The sequence below is a fragment of the Pinus tabuliformis genome, chromosome 2_2, assembly GCF_031772625.1.
Source record: "Pinus tabuliformis cultivar Carrire ecotype Pingquan chromosome 2_2, CPIR1, whole genome shotgun sequence".
NCBI lineage: Eukaryota > Viridiplantae > Streptophyta > Pinopsida > Pinales > Pinaceae > Pinus > Pinus tabuliformis.
In genome coordinates, this window is record NC_142300.1 from 380,186,185 (window position 1) to 380,200,871 (window position 14,687).

Below are 14,687 nucleotides of genomic sequence, written 5' to 3' on the forward strand. Positions count from 1 at the left end.
TGTATATGTGTAGAATAGGGGTCCTCATCAGATTCTTGGGATGAGTACACTAGAAAAATATTTTTCAGGTAAGAAACCATACGTGGCACACTTTGGGATCTTTGGTTCATCTGTTTACTGTGATGTTACCAAGGATGCAAGGAAAAAGCTAGAACCAAAAATTGAGTTGGGCATATTTGTGGGGTACAATGATACACCTCACAACTATCGGGTGTACCTGCCATCTCACTGGATGACAATGGTTCGTAAATATGTGAAGTTTAATGAAGATAAGGCCATGAGATGTTCCCTTGAGAGGGAGATTCAGTTGCATGAATATGGGGATATTTTAGCTCTAAACGATGAACCTCAATATGATGTGCAGCAACCACATATAGAGGAGCATAGAGTGGAAGCACCCACTCATGTAGAGACTTCTAGAGATGGAAGGAAGCACACTAGAGAACATGGCAGATTGATGCATGATGCTAGAGAGAATGTGGGAGCACCCTCATCACAACGTGGGTAGAGGAGGTCACCAGATAGGTAGAATGGCTACATGGCAATGATGAGAAATAATGTAGAGATTGAGCCATCCTCATTTGAGGAAGTAGTGAAGAAACCAATATGGATTGATGTCATGGTAGAGAAGTATGACTCCATTATCAGAAACAATGTTTGGGAAGTGGTCCCAAGACCAGTAGACAAGTCAATGATGAGTTTAGATGGCTTTACAAGGTAAATCAAGCAGAAAATGGGAGTGTTGAGAAACGCAAGGCTAGATTTGTGGCCATAGGGTTCTCTCATGTGTAGGGAATTGATGACGAGGAGAACTTTTCTCCAGTAGCAAGGTAATATTTAATTAGATCTATTCTAGCACTTTCAATGCAAATGGGATGGAAGATACATCAGATGGATGTGAAGACAACATTCCTCAACAAAGTGATTGAGGAAGAGGTGTACATTTAGTAGCCAAAACGATTTGATACCTTCAGCAGAGAGTCACATGTGCGCAGACTCAAGTGAGCATTGTATGGATTGAAACAAGCACCTCATGCTTGGTACACTAGGTTCGACCATTATTTCACCAGGTTGGGCTTCACCAAAAGTGAAGCAGATGCAAACCTTTACCATATTGCGGTTGAAGGTAAATTATTGATTATAGTATTATATGTTGATGATTTGATTCTAACAGGTGATGAGAAGCTGGTAAAATCTTGCAAAGAGGATCTTGCAAGAGAATTCAATATGAAGGACCTAGGGCTCATTCATTATTTCCTTGGTATGGAAGTATGGCAAGGAGATGAGAAACAATTTGTCTCTTAGGGAAAGTATGCCAACCAGATATTGAATAATTTCCACATGGAGAGCGACAAATCCATTGAGACCACTCTATCAGGGAATTGGAGGAAGGAATATGCTACTTCAGGTGAAGTAGTGGAGGCTACTATTTACAGGTAGCTTGTGAGTTCACTTATGTATTTGGTGAACACATGACTAGACATATGTTTTGTAGTTAACCAACTTAGTCAAGCAATGGTTAAGCCAACCAAACTCTATTAGAAGGCAACTAAACATGTGTTGAGATACCTCAAAGGCACCACTCAGTTTGGTATTTGGTACATATAGATAGAGGGAGTGAAGTTGCAAGGCTTCACAGATGCAGGTATGGCTGGGAGTCCATCCAACATGAATATCACATCAGGGGGAATCTTCAATATTGGGTCAACAACAATTTCTTGGTATAATAGGAAGCATAGATTAGTTGCACTCAGTTTCGACAGAAAAAAGTACATGGCTACTAGTCAAGCAGCTTGTGAGGCTATCTAGATGAGGAAGATCCTTGTTGGGTTATTTGGTTAGTAGATGGATCCTATAGTGATTTATTGTGACAATCAAAGTTGTATCAAACTCTCTGAGAATCCAATTTTTCATGATCGGTCCAAACATATTGACATCTGGTATCACCATCTACGAGATTGCGTGCAGAGGAGAATCATGTTGCTAGAGTACATTCCTATAGAGGAAAAGGATGCAAATATCTTGACTAAGGCACTGTCAAGAGGAAAATTTGAGTTCCATAGAGGAAGGATTGGGGTATCTAATGCCTTTCTCGTTGAGAGGGAATGTTGAAAATGCAACAAGAAAATCTTGTCCTCGAATTAAATTAGGAATAAAATTGTAATTCCACATCATAAGACAACTTGTACGAGTTAACTAAGTTAATTTGACTTAGTTGGCTCAATTAATTCAATTTGAGAGTCTAACTTGAGTCATGAAGAGTGTCTCCTACATTATAGGAGCCCTAATTGAATTTATTTTGAGTTGTAATTAATTAATTCGATTTAACTAAGTTAAAGTCAGTTAAACTAGTTTCAACTGATGGAGGAACTAGTAGAAGGTTAGAGAGTGAGGTGCTGCTTCATGTGTTCAACCAGTTAACTGATGATTCATTCATAAATAAATCATGCATGTTAGATCTGAGAGTTACCTAGTTGATATTGGAGTTCAAGGGAAATGTACTATCAGTTGTATAATTATCCGAATTGTACAGGTGGTGCATGCAGTCAAAGGAAGGCCTATGAGTATTGCACAATTCACCTTGAGGAATTTCCCTAATTAATAGGGGTAATTCCCAAGGAAATAGTGCAAGGAAATAACGACTCGGGAAAGAAAAAAATTGCTTAATTATTGGCCAAGGCTTGTCTAGGAAGCAGTGAGACAAATAAATATAGTGCAGACGTTTCTTGGGCTTGAGAAAAGCATTGTAATCTTCTCATATTTTTTGGCTAATGCAATATACAGATAGTAGGGGTTTTTAGCTATGGATTTTCCCTAGAAATCATTGTGTAATGAATTGATTTAATTATTTCTCCTGTATGCTTCGTGATTTCACGATCGTTTAATTGTTTTGCGACTGATAACTAGAGTAGATTCAAGTCTTTTGTTTTAGCATATTACATAAGAAGTTTGAATCTACAAGGAGTTTATACATCAACAGAATCATCCTACTCAGAATGAATCCAAAACGGTAGATTCCTTGTGAAAAAAAAAGAAGACCACCAGTAAAATGTTGTGGATGTAAAGGAGATTGATATACAAAGATTTCCCTTAAAGAGATGAAAAAATGAGGACTCTACAAAACATTAACAATGGTACCATAATGGAATAAATGGGAAGAAATAATCCAAGGATATATGTTCTCCTAGAAGAGTCATAGGTAGAACATGAATCCCCTATGATTGAGGTGGAAGGTAAGCTTACAAATCACTCTATTGCTATTTTGATTGATTAATGAGCAAGCCATTATTGCATTGATCCTCGATTAACAAACATATTTCGTTTAATGAAAAATAAACTTGAAAAAACATGGTTGGCATAGCTAGCCACTAGGACAAAAAAATGACAGAACAATGAGCTTATTTATTTACTTTAGATAGTTGAATAAATTCATAGTGAAGAATAAAAACCCTTTAACTAGAATTGATTAGTTCTTTAATCAACTAAGAGGAGAAAAGATACTCTCAAAGATAGAGCTGAGATCAAAATATCACTAGGTGAGAACAAAGGAATAAGTATGTGATATCCCCTGACTTACTTTTTATTTGTGAACATTCTATATGTTAAGTGTGTTGATGTTGTGACTTTAAGACAAGAATGGAACTAGTTATTAGTATTTTGTTACTAATAAGTTATTTTATGTAAATATATTTTATTAGGTTATTAATAAAAGATCTAGAAAATAATTTTGAGGTTGTAAATGGCTAAAGAGAAATTATGGACTGCAAGATAGTGTTAGAATTTAATTTCCTTTGATGATGTAATATCTAGGGATCTAATCTAAGGATTATATTATTAATCATGGAATATTAAATTGATCAATAACTTCCCCAGAAAGACAAGATGTTATTTTCGGAAGATAGGGAGAGTGGATATCGTTAATGAGAAAGTAGCTACCAACCACCTAATGGATAAGGAGGAGGTAGTTACTATCTTCCAAGATAATTTTTGGAAAAGCAATCTTTTTTGTCATATACTACAGTTAGACTCACACATTATGTAGATGTTATGAGGAGGTATAGTATATAGAAAGGAGAATAAAAATAGTTGATGCTAGCTTGTAGTCCATTAGAACTCAGGGGGACTTATCTAGGAGGAAGAGACAAGGTTGGGAGAAGCATTGCAACTCCAATATTATTTTCCAGATACTTTGGTAAGTTGTCACTTTGAATAACCTATATTTTTAAGTAGTTGTTGTTTTCTAAGTGATTTATGGTTAAAATGTTTTGTAGCAGTACTATTATTATAATTTGTATATTTTCTAAATATGAATGTAAGTAAAAAGGAAAGATATAATTTATATTCTACAAGTATTTGAGATGGTACAAATATTTTGTGCATACATAGAATAGTAAACATTATGATGCAGGTATATGAGTAGAACATGTATTGCTCTTATTGTGTAATGAATTCTGGAATGTTCTACGAGAAGTAATTACTTTTGAATTCGAAAATAATAATATAATTTAAGGACTAGTATTTGTGTAAATATACTAGAACAGAGTAATATATTTTATAAAAAGTTCAGAGACAATTTATGTGGAGTACACTGAAAATGTCTTATTCTTGTGTGAAAATATAGATAAGGAAAGAATTATAAACCTACAATTAATGGAAATAAATGGTGAGGTCAAACTAACCTGATACTGTAAGGACTAATATTCATTTTGAAACATAGAAGCAACATTTTACATAAAATCTATCAAAATAAATACAAGTATGTACCTGGTTCTCCCGTCCGATGTCGATCCCTTGTTGTCATTGTTCAAAGTCCTCTTCTTTCATTACAAAATTGACCAATTCCTCCTTAGCTATTTGGGATCAACCTCTCTAGTTTGTAGACCTAGAGGACTTAGAGATCAAAGCCTTCTAGCCACATGCCCAAAACTCTAAGAACAATGCTTGAGTTTCCAAATTTTTAGTTAAAAATCGAGCCCGAGGGTTGTCCCTCAGACTAGTTCATCTTAATCTCATGTAACTCTCCTCATGTTATACTCCCATCTACAAAAAACCAAAAAGGAAAGCCCCCCTACCCCAGTCTTCAGCCCATTCGCTTACCTATATTGGAGAGGTTTCTTCCCTCTTCTGTAACCTCCTCATCGCCTCTCCATTAAACTATTGTTTAAACTATGTGAGATGCCTATCACTTGACATCACGATGAATGGTTTTATGACTTTTAGGTAGTCATCCGCCATTTGGTTGTTTGAAATAGTCATAACCATTAAGCGATCACCCTTTGGGTGTTTGAAATAGTTATAACTATTATAAATTGATTTGATTGATTGAGTTGGTTCTCAAAATGGTTTATTACTTAATGAGTTTTTTTAATTGACTTCTTTAATTATTGAGTTTATAATTATGTTTGATAATTAATAGGTTTATTAATTGAATATTAATTCGTATATCCATTATATTTTATTATAGAATTCTAATCTTAATACATTTATTACATTTTTTATAGTTAGGTATAAAATTTAGTATTAACTCATTTACCTATGTTTAGATATTCTTCATAATTAATTAGTATATATACTAGTGTAGATCATACGATCCATGCATATGTAGCTATCATATGCATGCCTCGTATGCATGTTAATAGTCATATTTTTCCCGTAATTTGAGATGGGTCATTACATACACCTCTCCTTTAGAAAATTTTGTCTTGAAGTTAGGTTTTATATGATATATCAGTAATCAATTTTTTTATTAATATAATCATGCAAGGATTGCGTTCCATGATTAAATTTTCATTTATATTGTGAGGACACTTAAATTTTTTTATTTTGAACATTGATTGGTTACACCTTAGTAGTCATACCCTGCCCTAACATAGTTCCCAAGATATTTTAGAATCATCACATGCTTCCTATCTCATATGCTCCCATTCTATCCATCCTCTATTGGAATATGCCATGGTGTGAGTTATACTAACCTAAGCATCCATAAAACCCTAAGGTTGGGAGCCTCAACTACATCAACCTAAATTCCCTAGTAGGCATCTGGTAGTCATGATCACATGTCTAGGGGAGTGTAACTTGCACAGTCCTCCCATGACTCTAGGTTTTGGATGATAAACAGGTGGGTAACGCCTTCACCCCTCCTAGTAGGACCAAGGTCAACATCATATCATGGAATCTCATTGAGCGTCATTTTTTCTTGGATTTTTGTCACCACATGGTTGGTTTGATAATGACATCATTTTCAATATAAACACTTGTCTACATATTACGATATATGCATCAATATACTCAAAGCCAAAATAATGGTATCATTTTCAATATAAACACTTGTCTACACATTACAATATATGCATCAATATACTGAAAACCAAAATAACAATATCATCTGCAATGTAAACACTTGTCTACACGCCGCAATATATGCATCATTATAATAAAAGCCAAAATAATGATACCATATGCAATATAAACACTTTTCTACACATTACAATGTATGCATCAATATACTCAAAACCAAAATAACAATATCATTTACAATATAAACACTTGATTACACATTATAACATATGCATCAATATATTCAAAACCAAAATAAATTCAAATAATAAATTTCCAACATTCATATTTGTTGACATCTATGATATTGATCTTTGAGTTCATATAACATATTTGGCTATGTCTAGCCAATATACTTGTAGTTAGCTTTCACATTAAGTAGTCAAGTGTGGTCACTATAATTATATCCATCTCATCAATAATAAGAAATATGTTGTCTTTAACATACTCACACATGCTTGATAAGTAAAACATAATATGTATACATTTCATTCATAACATAATTCACATTGGTATCCCTGTACGAACAACATGTGCAAATCTAATTAAGCATAAATGACAAAAAATAATTATTTGAAATAAATTTCTCATGTGTAACTCTTCATAGTTATAGATAATTTCAAAATGATAGTTATATTTGGCTAAATAAAGTAAGGATATACAATATTAAGTTTCAAGTGCTTCAAAAATCAAAGTAGACTAAGATGATTTTGGCATATGGTGTCTGTGTCTTCCTAGGTAGCATACCTAGGACTATACTTGTCGCATTGGACTGTAACTTCGTCCACTAGGCAGTTCCTAAGCTATCGAACCCTACATTCCAATATACCTAATGGTTCAACCGAAATAGTTCCCTCATATGATACTTGTAGTGTTGGAGATTGGATAAACCAACATTCCTGGTGTGTTTCGTGAAATAGACTAACTGCCTCTCATGGATCCTTATCTCCGGTGATGCAATCGTTGACTAACACCTGCGGGTTTTGGTGTAACAAAAATAAATATTCCCAAGAATTGGTATCAGAGCGTAGGTCACGAGTTTGATACACACCCAACTCGCATTGTGGGGGAGATTGTTAGACATTGGATAAACCAACACTCCCTATGTGTTTCGTGACATGGAATAACCGCCTCTCATGGATCCTTGTCTCTAGAGATGTGATCACTGACTAACACCTGTAGGTTTTGGTATAACGATAATTGTGATTCCCAACATGTAGTCCATTCCATTTAATGTTATGAGATTCGTCAACTATGTAGTGTCTTAGTACAAATACATGGAAAACATTATGAATTTTATGCAAGTGGGGTGCCAATGCAAGATGGTAGGCAACAAGTCTGATTCTTTATAGAATTTTAAATGGCCAATAAACTGAGGTGAAAATTTTGTTCCCTTTCTAAACCAGATGGTGCTTTTTTTTGGATTAATAAAGATAAAAACTTGCTCCCTTCATCATTTTTATTCATCTTGTGAGCATCAACATAGATTTTTTTCTATGTTGTGCTTCTTTAAACCATTGCCTAAATTTTTTTACCTATTCTTCCATCTCTTAAATTAATTCCAATCCCACAATCACCCGGTCTTCTAACATATCCCAACTTACCAGAGTTCTGTAAGGTCTTCCATATAACACTTCAAATGGAGGCATTCTGATTGACTATGGTAACTATTATTATATGCAAATTCAACTAAGGGCAAGTACTTTTCCTAGTATGTTTGTTGGTCCATAAAATACATCCTCAACATATCTTCCATTACTTGATTCACCCTTTCTGTCTATCCATTAGTCTTAGGGTGATAAATGTTGGTTTTAAGCGGGCTTGACCCAAGTTCAGAGTGTGCTGTAGACTAACAAAACCCTCAACCATTGGCCCTTTCAACAACGACCTGCAAGAAGGTCACAGTCTTGTTGGGTTGTGTTATATTCTTTCCATGGCTAGCCCATGTAGTTAACCAAGGGGTTAGAAGGGGGACGAAGGACCCCCCTTTGTTGCACCGATTGTGTAGCGGGGGGAGTCACAAGGGGTTTGAGGGGTGCTGGTAACCCCACTCTATGGGGTCCGAGGCAACGCCCAAGAAAATTTTGGTTTTGGACCCTATGTTAGGTTGGGCGGACCTACCTATGGTTTTGTGCATGATTTTCACACATGGTTTTGGACGTGATGGTTTTCGGTCCATGGTTTTGGACGCGATGGTTTTCGGTCCATGGTTTTGGACGCGATGGCTTTTGGTCCATGGTATTGGATGCTTCGACATGTATAAATATGTATTGTAACATTGAAAGGAATATAATGAAAAATCAAGCTGGTAGTCCTGGTTTTGGGATCCAGGGGAAAATCTCTATGTATATGTGTTTTATGTGTTATGCTCTCGCATTTTTTATTTTATGTGTTTTAGAATTCATATGCAAGTAATTTCTGTACGGGGTTAAAACCTACATTTGGTATCAGAGATGTTTTGGCTTCAAGGGGACACCTTTGTTGCTGAGGGTTTTTGCTCGGGCCTATGGTAGACCCTGTTTAGTGGGAGATCTGCGAGATTGATTCTGGTGGTGAAAGAAGATGGCGAGCAGTGGAAAGATAGAGATCAAGAAATTTAATGGTCAGAGTTTTGAGTTGTGGAAACTCAAGATGGAGGATCTGTTGGTGGATAAAGATCAGTGGATCGCGGTAGATCCGGGTACTAAACCAATGGGAGTGTCTGATGAAGAATGGAAGAAGTTGGATCGGAAGGCCAAGAGCACAATACGATTGTGTGTCTCAGATTCAGTATTATTGAATGTATCAGGGGAAGCTACGGAAAAGGCTTTGTGGGACAAGTTTGGGACTTTGTACCAATCTAAGTCTCTGGTGAATAAACTGTTCCTGCGAAAAAAGTTGTATAACCTGAGGATGAAAGATGGAGACTCAGTGACAGAGCATCTGAACGCATTTAATACTGTGGTAAGGGTAAAAGCATGTTAATGTGTATCACTTTTTCCCTTTTTTTGGCAAAGAAGTTTTATAAAAATAAATGGAGTTGGAAAGCTTACTCTTAAATTTACAAAATCATCAAAAATTAGGTGGTGGTAAAAGAAGACAAAACATGTCAATTTAAATTCAATTTCATGTTATATTTTTTCTAAAATTTAATATATATTTTTTATCTAATTTATTCATTTTCTTTAAAAGATATCATTAATATTTTACATAAATTTTTAAGAAGTGACAAAACTGCGACCCCCCATTTCTCTATTGATTTATGTTTTTCAATTCCAATTTGTATAAGAGATTTGTTGTAAACATTCTAAAGATTGCTAAACAAATTTAAAAATAAAAAGTAAGCATATTTTTTAATTATTATTAAAATACTAGTAAAAATGATCATCTTTTCGTATATATAAAACTGCGACCCAAGAAACTACCTTTTCAAGTTTATAAAATCAATTTTTTTTAATAGAAATTTGAAAATAACATATAACAAAATGTTAAAATTATTTTTTGAAGATTTTTAAAATATATTTTAAATTTTTAATAATAAAATTTTTAATTATGATTATAATAACATATTTTATATTATTCAAAACATAATATATAAAAATTTTATTTGTTTAGAAATTCTAATTCTATTTTTATATATATTTTTAAAGAGTTTTAGCATTTCATTTAACTTTACATAAAGTTATTTATATTTTGTGAGTGATTAACCATAGTTTTTACCAATATTTACTATCAGTTGACTTATTTGCAAATTTAGTATTTACTTTTTATAACATTATTTATATTTTCTAAACCCATTAAATAGGTTCACTATAGCTTTTACTAAAATTTATTGTGACTTAGCTTTGTTACAAATTTAGCATTTTTTTTTATAATTAACAAGTATGAAACTCAACTCATTTAATTGATATTTTTATATTATATTTTTTTTATCTTTTTTCATTTGAGTACTTTTTTGCTTTTGCCATATAATGAGACACATTAGCATGCTTTTACCCGTAAGTCAGTTAGCATCTATTGATACTAAAATTTCAGATGAAGATAAGTGCATCATTTTGTTGTGTTCTCTACCAGATTTGTGGGATAGTCTGGTTATTCCAATAGGTAGCAATGCAATTGCCTTGCAGTTTGATGAAATTGTCTCATCCTTGCTGACGGAGGAGATGAGATAGAAAAATATGGAGAGACAGAATGGTGATGCCTTGTCTGTACGAGGACGGTCCCAGAACAGAAACAAAAATAAGTCATCGAGTGGGAGATCTAAATCTAGAGGGAGATCTAAATCTCCAGGAAAACCTATAAAGGTGGTTTGCTCGAAGTGTGGAAAGGAAGGACACTACAAAAGGGAATATAAATCTAAAGCTCCTGATAAAGGAAAGGGATCTAATGATGCTCCTTCTGTAGAGGTGAAAACCACCTCAGATGAAGGTGGGGATGTGTACTTGGCTTCTTTAAGTACACATGTAGATCATGAGGCATGGTTGATTGACTCAAGTGCATCCTTTCACTTCACTCCCCATAGAGACTGGTTCTGCGAGTATGAGAAATACGATGGTGGTGATGTCTTCTTAGGGATGATAGTGTAGGTTTTAACCCCGTACAGAAATTACCTGCATAAGAATTCTAAAACACAGAAAAATAAACAATGCAAGAGCATAGCACATAAAACACATATAGACAGAGATTTTCCCACTGGATCCCAAAACAGGGACTACCAGCTTGATTTTTCATTATGTTCCTTTCAATGTTACAATACATATTTATACATGTCGAAGCATCCAGTAACATGGACCGAAAACCATCACGTCCAATACCATGGACTGAAAACCATTGCGTCGAATACCATGGACCGAAAAACCATCGCGTCCAAAAGACATTTACGAAAATCATGCACAAAACCATAGGTGGGTCTGCCTAACCTAACATAGGGTCTGAAACCCAAATTTTCTGGGGCGCTGCCCTGAACCCCATAAAGTGGGGTTACGGGTACACCTCAAACCCCCTGTAACCCCCCCTCACTACACAATCAGTGCAACGAAGGGGGTGCTCCGCCCCCCCTCTAATCCCCCAGTTAACTACATGCGCTAGTCGTGGAAAGAATATAACACAACACAACATTCTCCCACTTGTTGTTTTCTTTCCACAAGGGGCCAGAAGAGAGCTTAGTCATTTTTCCAGCCCTGAAACGCCCATTGTTTCTCTACACCAAGAGAACTTCTCAAAGCTCATAGATTTTGTCAATGCATCTGCAATATTCTTCAAAGTGTCCACCTTTACCAACAACACCTTTTTGTCTTCTATCGTATCCCTCACAAAGTGATACTGAACATCAATGTGCTCTGTCTTTGAATGATATGCAGGGTTCTCTGCCAAGAAAATTGCACTTTGGCTGTCACAGTTTATCCTTATAGCTTCATGTACTAACCCCATACTTTGAACACAATCTCTGAAACCAAACTACTTCCTTGCTTGCATGAGTGGCTACCATGTATTCTACCTCTGTAGTTGATAGTGCCACTACAGATTGTTTCTTACTCATCCAACTGACTGCACCTCCAAATAGGTTAAACACATATCCACTTGCAGATCTTCTCTGATCTAGATCTCCAGCGCAATCTGCATCAACAAAGCCATGAATATCCAACACTCTGTCCAATCCTGGTCTTCCTTGGTAGCACAAACCATAATCACTAGTGCCGCAAATACCTGAAAACTCGCTTCACTACTATCTTGTGCTCCTTCCCTAGTTTTGACATAAACCTGCTCAATACTCCCATTGCATGTGCAATGTCTGGTCTAGTACAGACCATTGCATACATCAGGCTACCGAATACACTTGCATATGGAACACGGGACATGTCCTCTTCCTCTTCTTGTGTCTTGGGACACTATTCAGCAAATAACCTCACACCTACAAAAATAGGAACCTTCACTGGTTTACTATCATGCATATTAAACCTCTTCAGTATTGTCTCGACATACTTCCTCTAGTTTAACCAGAGCTTCCTCTTTGTACGATCTCTTTTAATTTCCATGCCCAAAATATAGTTTGTAGCACCAAGATCTTTCATGTCGAATTTGGAGGACAATTGGGTCTTCAAATCCTGGATAATTTCTTTGTCATTTCCAACCAACAACATATCATCCACATACAAGACCAGATAAATAACATGGTCACCAATTAATTTAAAATACACACAGTGATCTGCTTTGCTTCTGGTGAAACCAAGTCCGTGTATAAATGTATCAAATTTTTGATACCACATCCTTGGTGACTGTTTTAACCCATACAAAGACTTCTTTAACTTGCATACCAGTTCTTTCTTACCCTTCACCACAAAGCCGTAAGGTTTCTTCATGTATATTTCCTCTTCCAGATCCTCATGAAGAAATGTTGTCTTCACATCCATCTGTTCTACCTCAAAATCAAAAGAAGCAACAATAGATAAAAGTAATCTAATAGAAGTTACCTTTGCAACAGGAGAAAAAATATCACCAAAATCAATTCCCGGCACCTGGGAATAACCTTTTGCTACCAACCGAGCTTTGTATTTCTCCACCTTTCCTTCTGCATTTGTCTTCTTCTTGAACATCCATTTGCTGCCAATGGGTTTCCTTCCAGCCAACAACTCCACCAGATCCCAAGCCTCATATTTGTGCAAAGATGCCATTTCATCAACCATGGCCTCTTTCCAGAGTTTTCCATCCTATGAATCCACTGCTTCCTTCACAGTTCTGGGATCATCATCAGTAATAGACAAAGCAAAATTTGAACAGAAAGCAGATGGACTATACCTTTCTGGTTGCCTTCTTTCTCGAACTGATCTTCTCACAGCCGGAGTTTGTGGCTCTTCATATTCTAATTTCTCCTCTATTGTAGAGTCTGATTCTTCCTCCTTTAGTTCAAACTCTATCTTCTCAGGTTCCTTTGGTTTGACTTCATGTTTAATAACATCTTTCACCTCTCTAAACACCACATTTCGGCTGTACACAACCTTCCTGGTTACTGGGTTCCAAAGCTTATAACCCTTTAAACCATACTTATACCCAATAAAGATGCACTTTTCAGATTTACTATCCAACTTGGTTCATTTCTCCTTTGGAACATGTACATATGCATCACATCCAAATACCCTTAGATGTAAAAGAGAGGGTTTCTTACCAGTCCATACCTCTTGTGGAGTCTTATCCTCCAACGCTGATGAATGTGACTTGTTGACCAGGTAACATGCAGTATCCACCGCCTCTACCCAGAATTCCTATCCTAACCCAGCACCACTGAGCATGCTTGTTGCCCTTTCCATCAACGTCTTTTTAATTCTTTTTGCAACTCCATTTTGTTGAGGTGTATATGGAGTAGTCTTCTGTCGTGATATACCACACTTCTTACAGAATTCTTCAAATTCCTTGCTGCAAAACTCTCCACCATTATCTGTCCTCAACACCTTTATCTTCTTCTCTGTCTGGTTTTCCACCAGAGCCTTAAATTCTTTAAACCTGTCAAAAAATTCAGATTTCTTCTTAAGGAAATATATCCATGTATTCCTTGAGAAGTCATCGATAAATGATACATAGTACATAGACTTACCCAGTGATGGAACCTTCACAGGTCCAAACACATCACTATTCACAAGCTCTAATATCTGTTTCGCCCTCTTACCACCAAAGGGGAAGCTCACCCGATTCTGCTTCCCATATACACAATTTTCACAGAAATCAAAATCCAGAGAGCCATTACTCATACCTTATACCATGCCTTTACCATGAAGTATTCGAAGACCCTTCCCTCCAATATTTCCAAGCCTTTGATGCCACAGCTTGGTCTTCTCTCCAGAGACCACTAGATTTTCTGCTCCACTTTTAGGAACCATAGAACTATTTCACCCATCAATAACAGTGCTACCTTGCAGCTTGTACAGAGTTCCAATCCGAACTCCCCGCATCAATACCAGTGCTCCCCGAACCATTTTGTAGTTATCCTTCTCGAACATTGTTTTTACAACTGCATCATCCAGCTTGCTTATAGAAATCAGATTTCTGGATAATGCAGGAATATGTAGAACTCCTGGAAGCATTCCAACCCTTCCACCTTTCAACTTCAACTTTAATTTTCTACGACCAACGATTCTAGCCTTCCTATCATCCCCTAAGAAGGCATCACCACCATCATATTCTCATACTCGTAGAACCACTCTCTATGGGGAGTGAAGTGAAAGGATGCACCTGAGTCAATCAACCATGCCTCATGATCTACATGTGTACTTGAAGAAGCCAAGTACACATCCCCACCTTCATATGAGGTGGTTTTTGCCTTTGCAGAAGGAGCCTCATCAAATCCATTTCCTTTGTCAAGAGCTTTAGATTTACAGTCC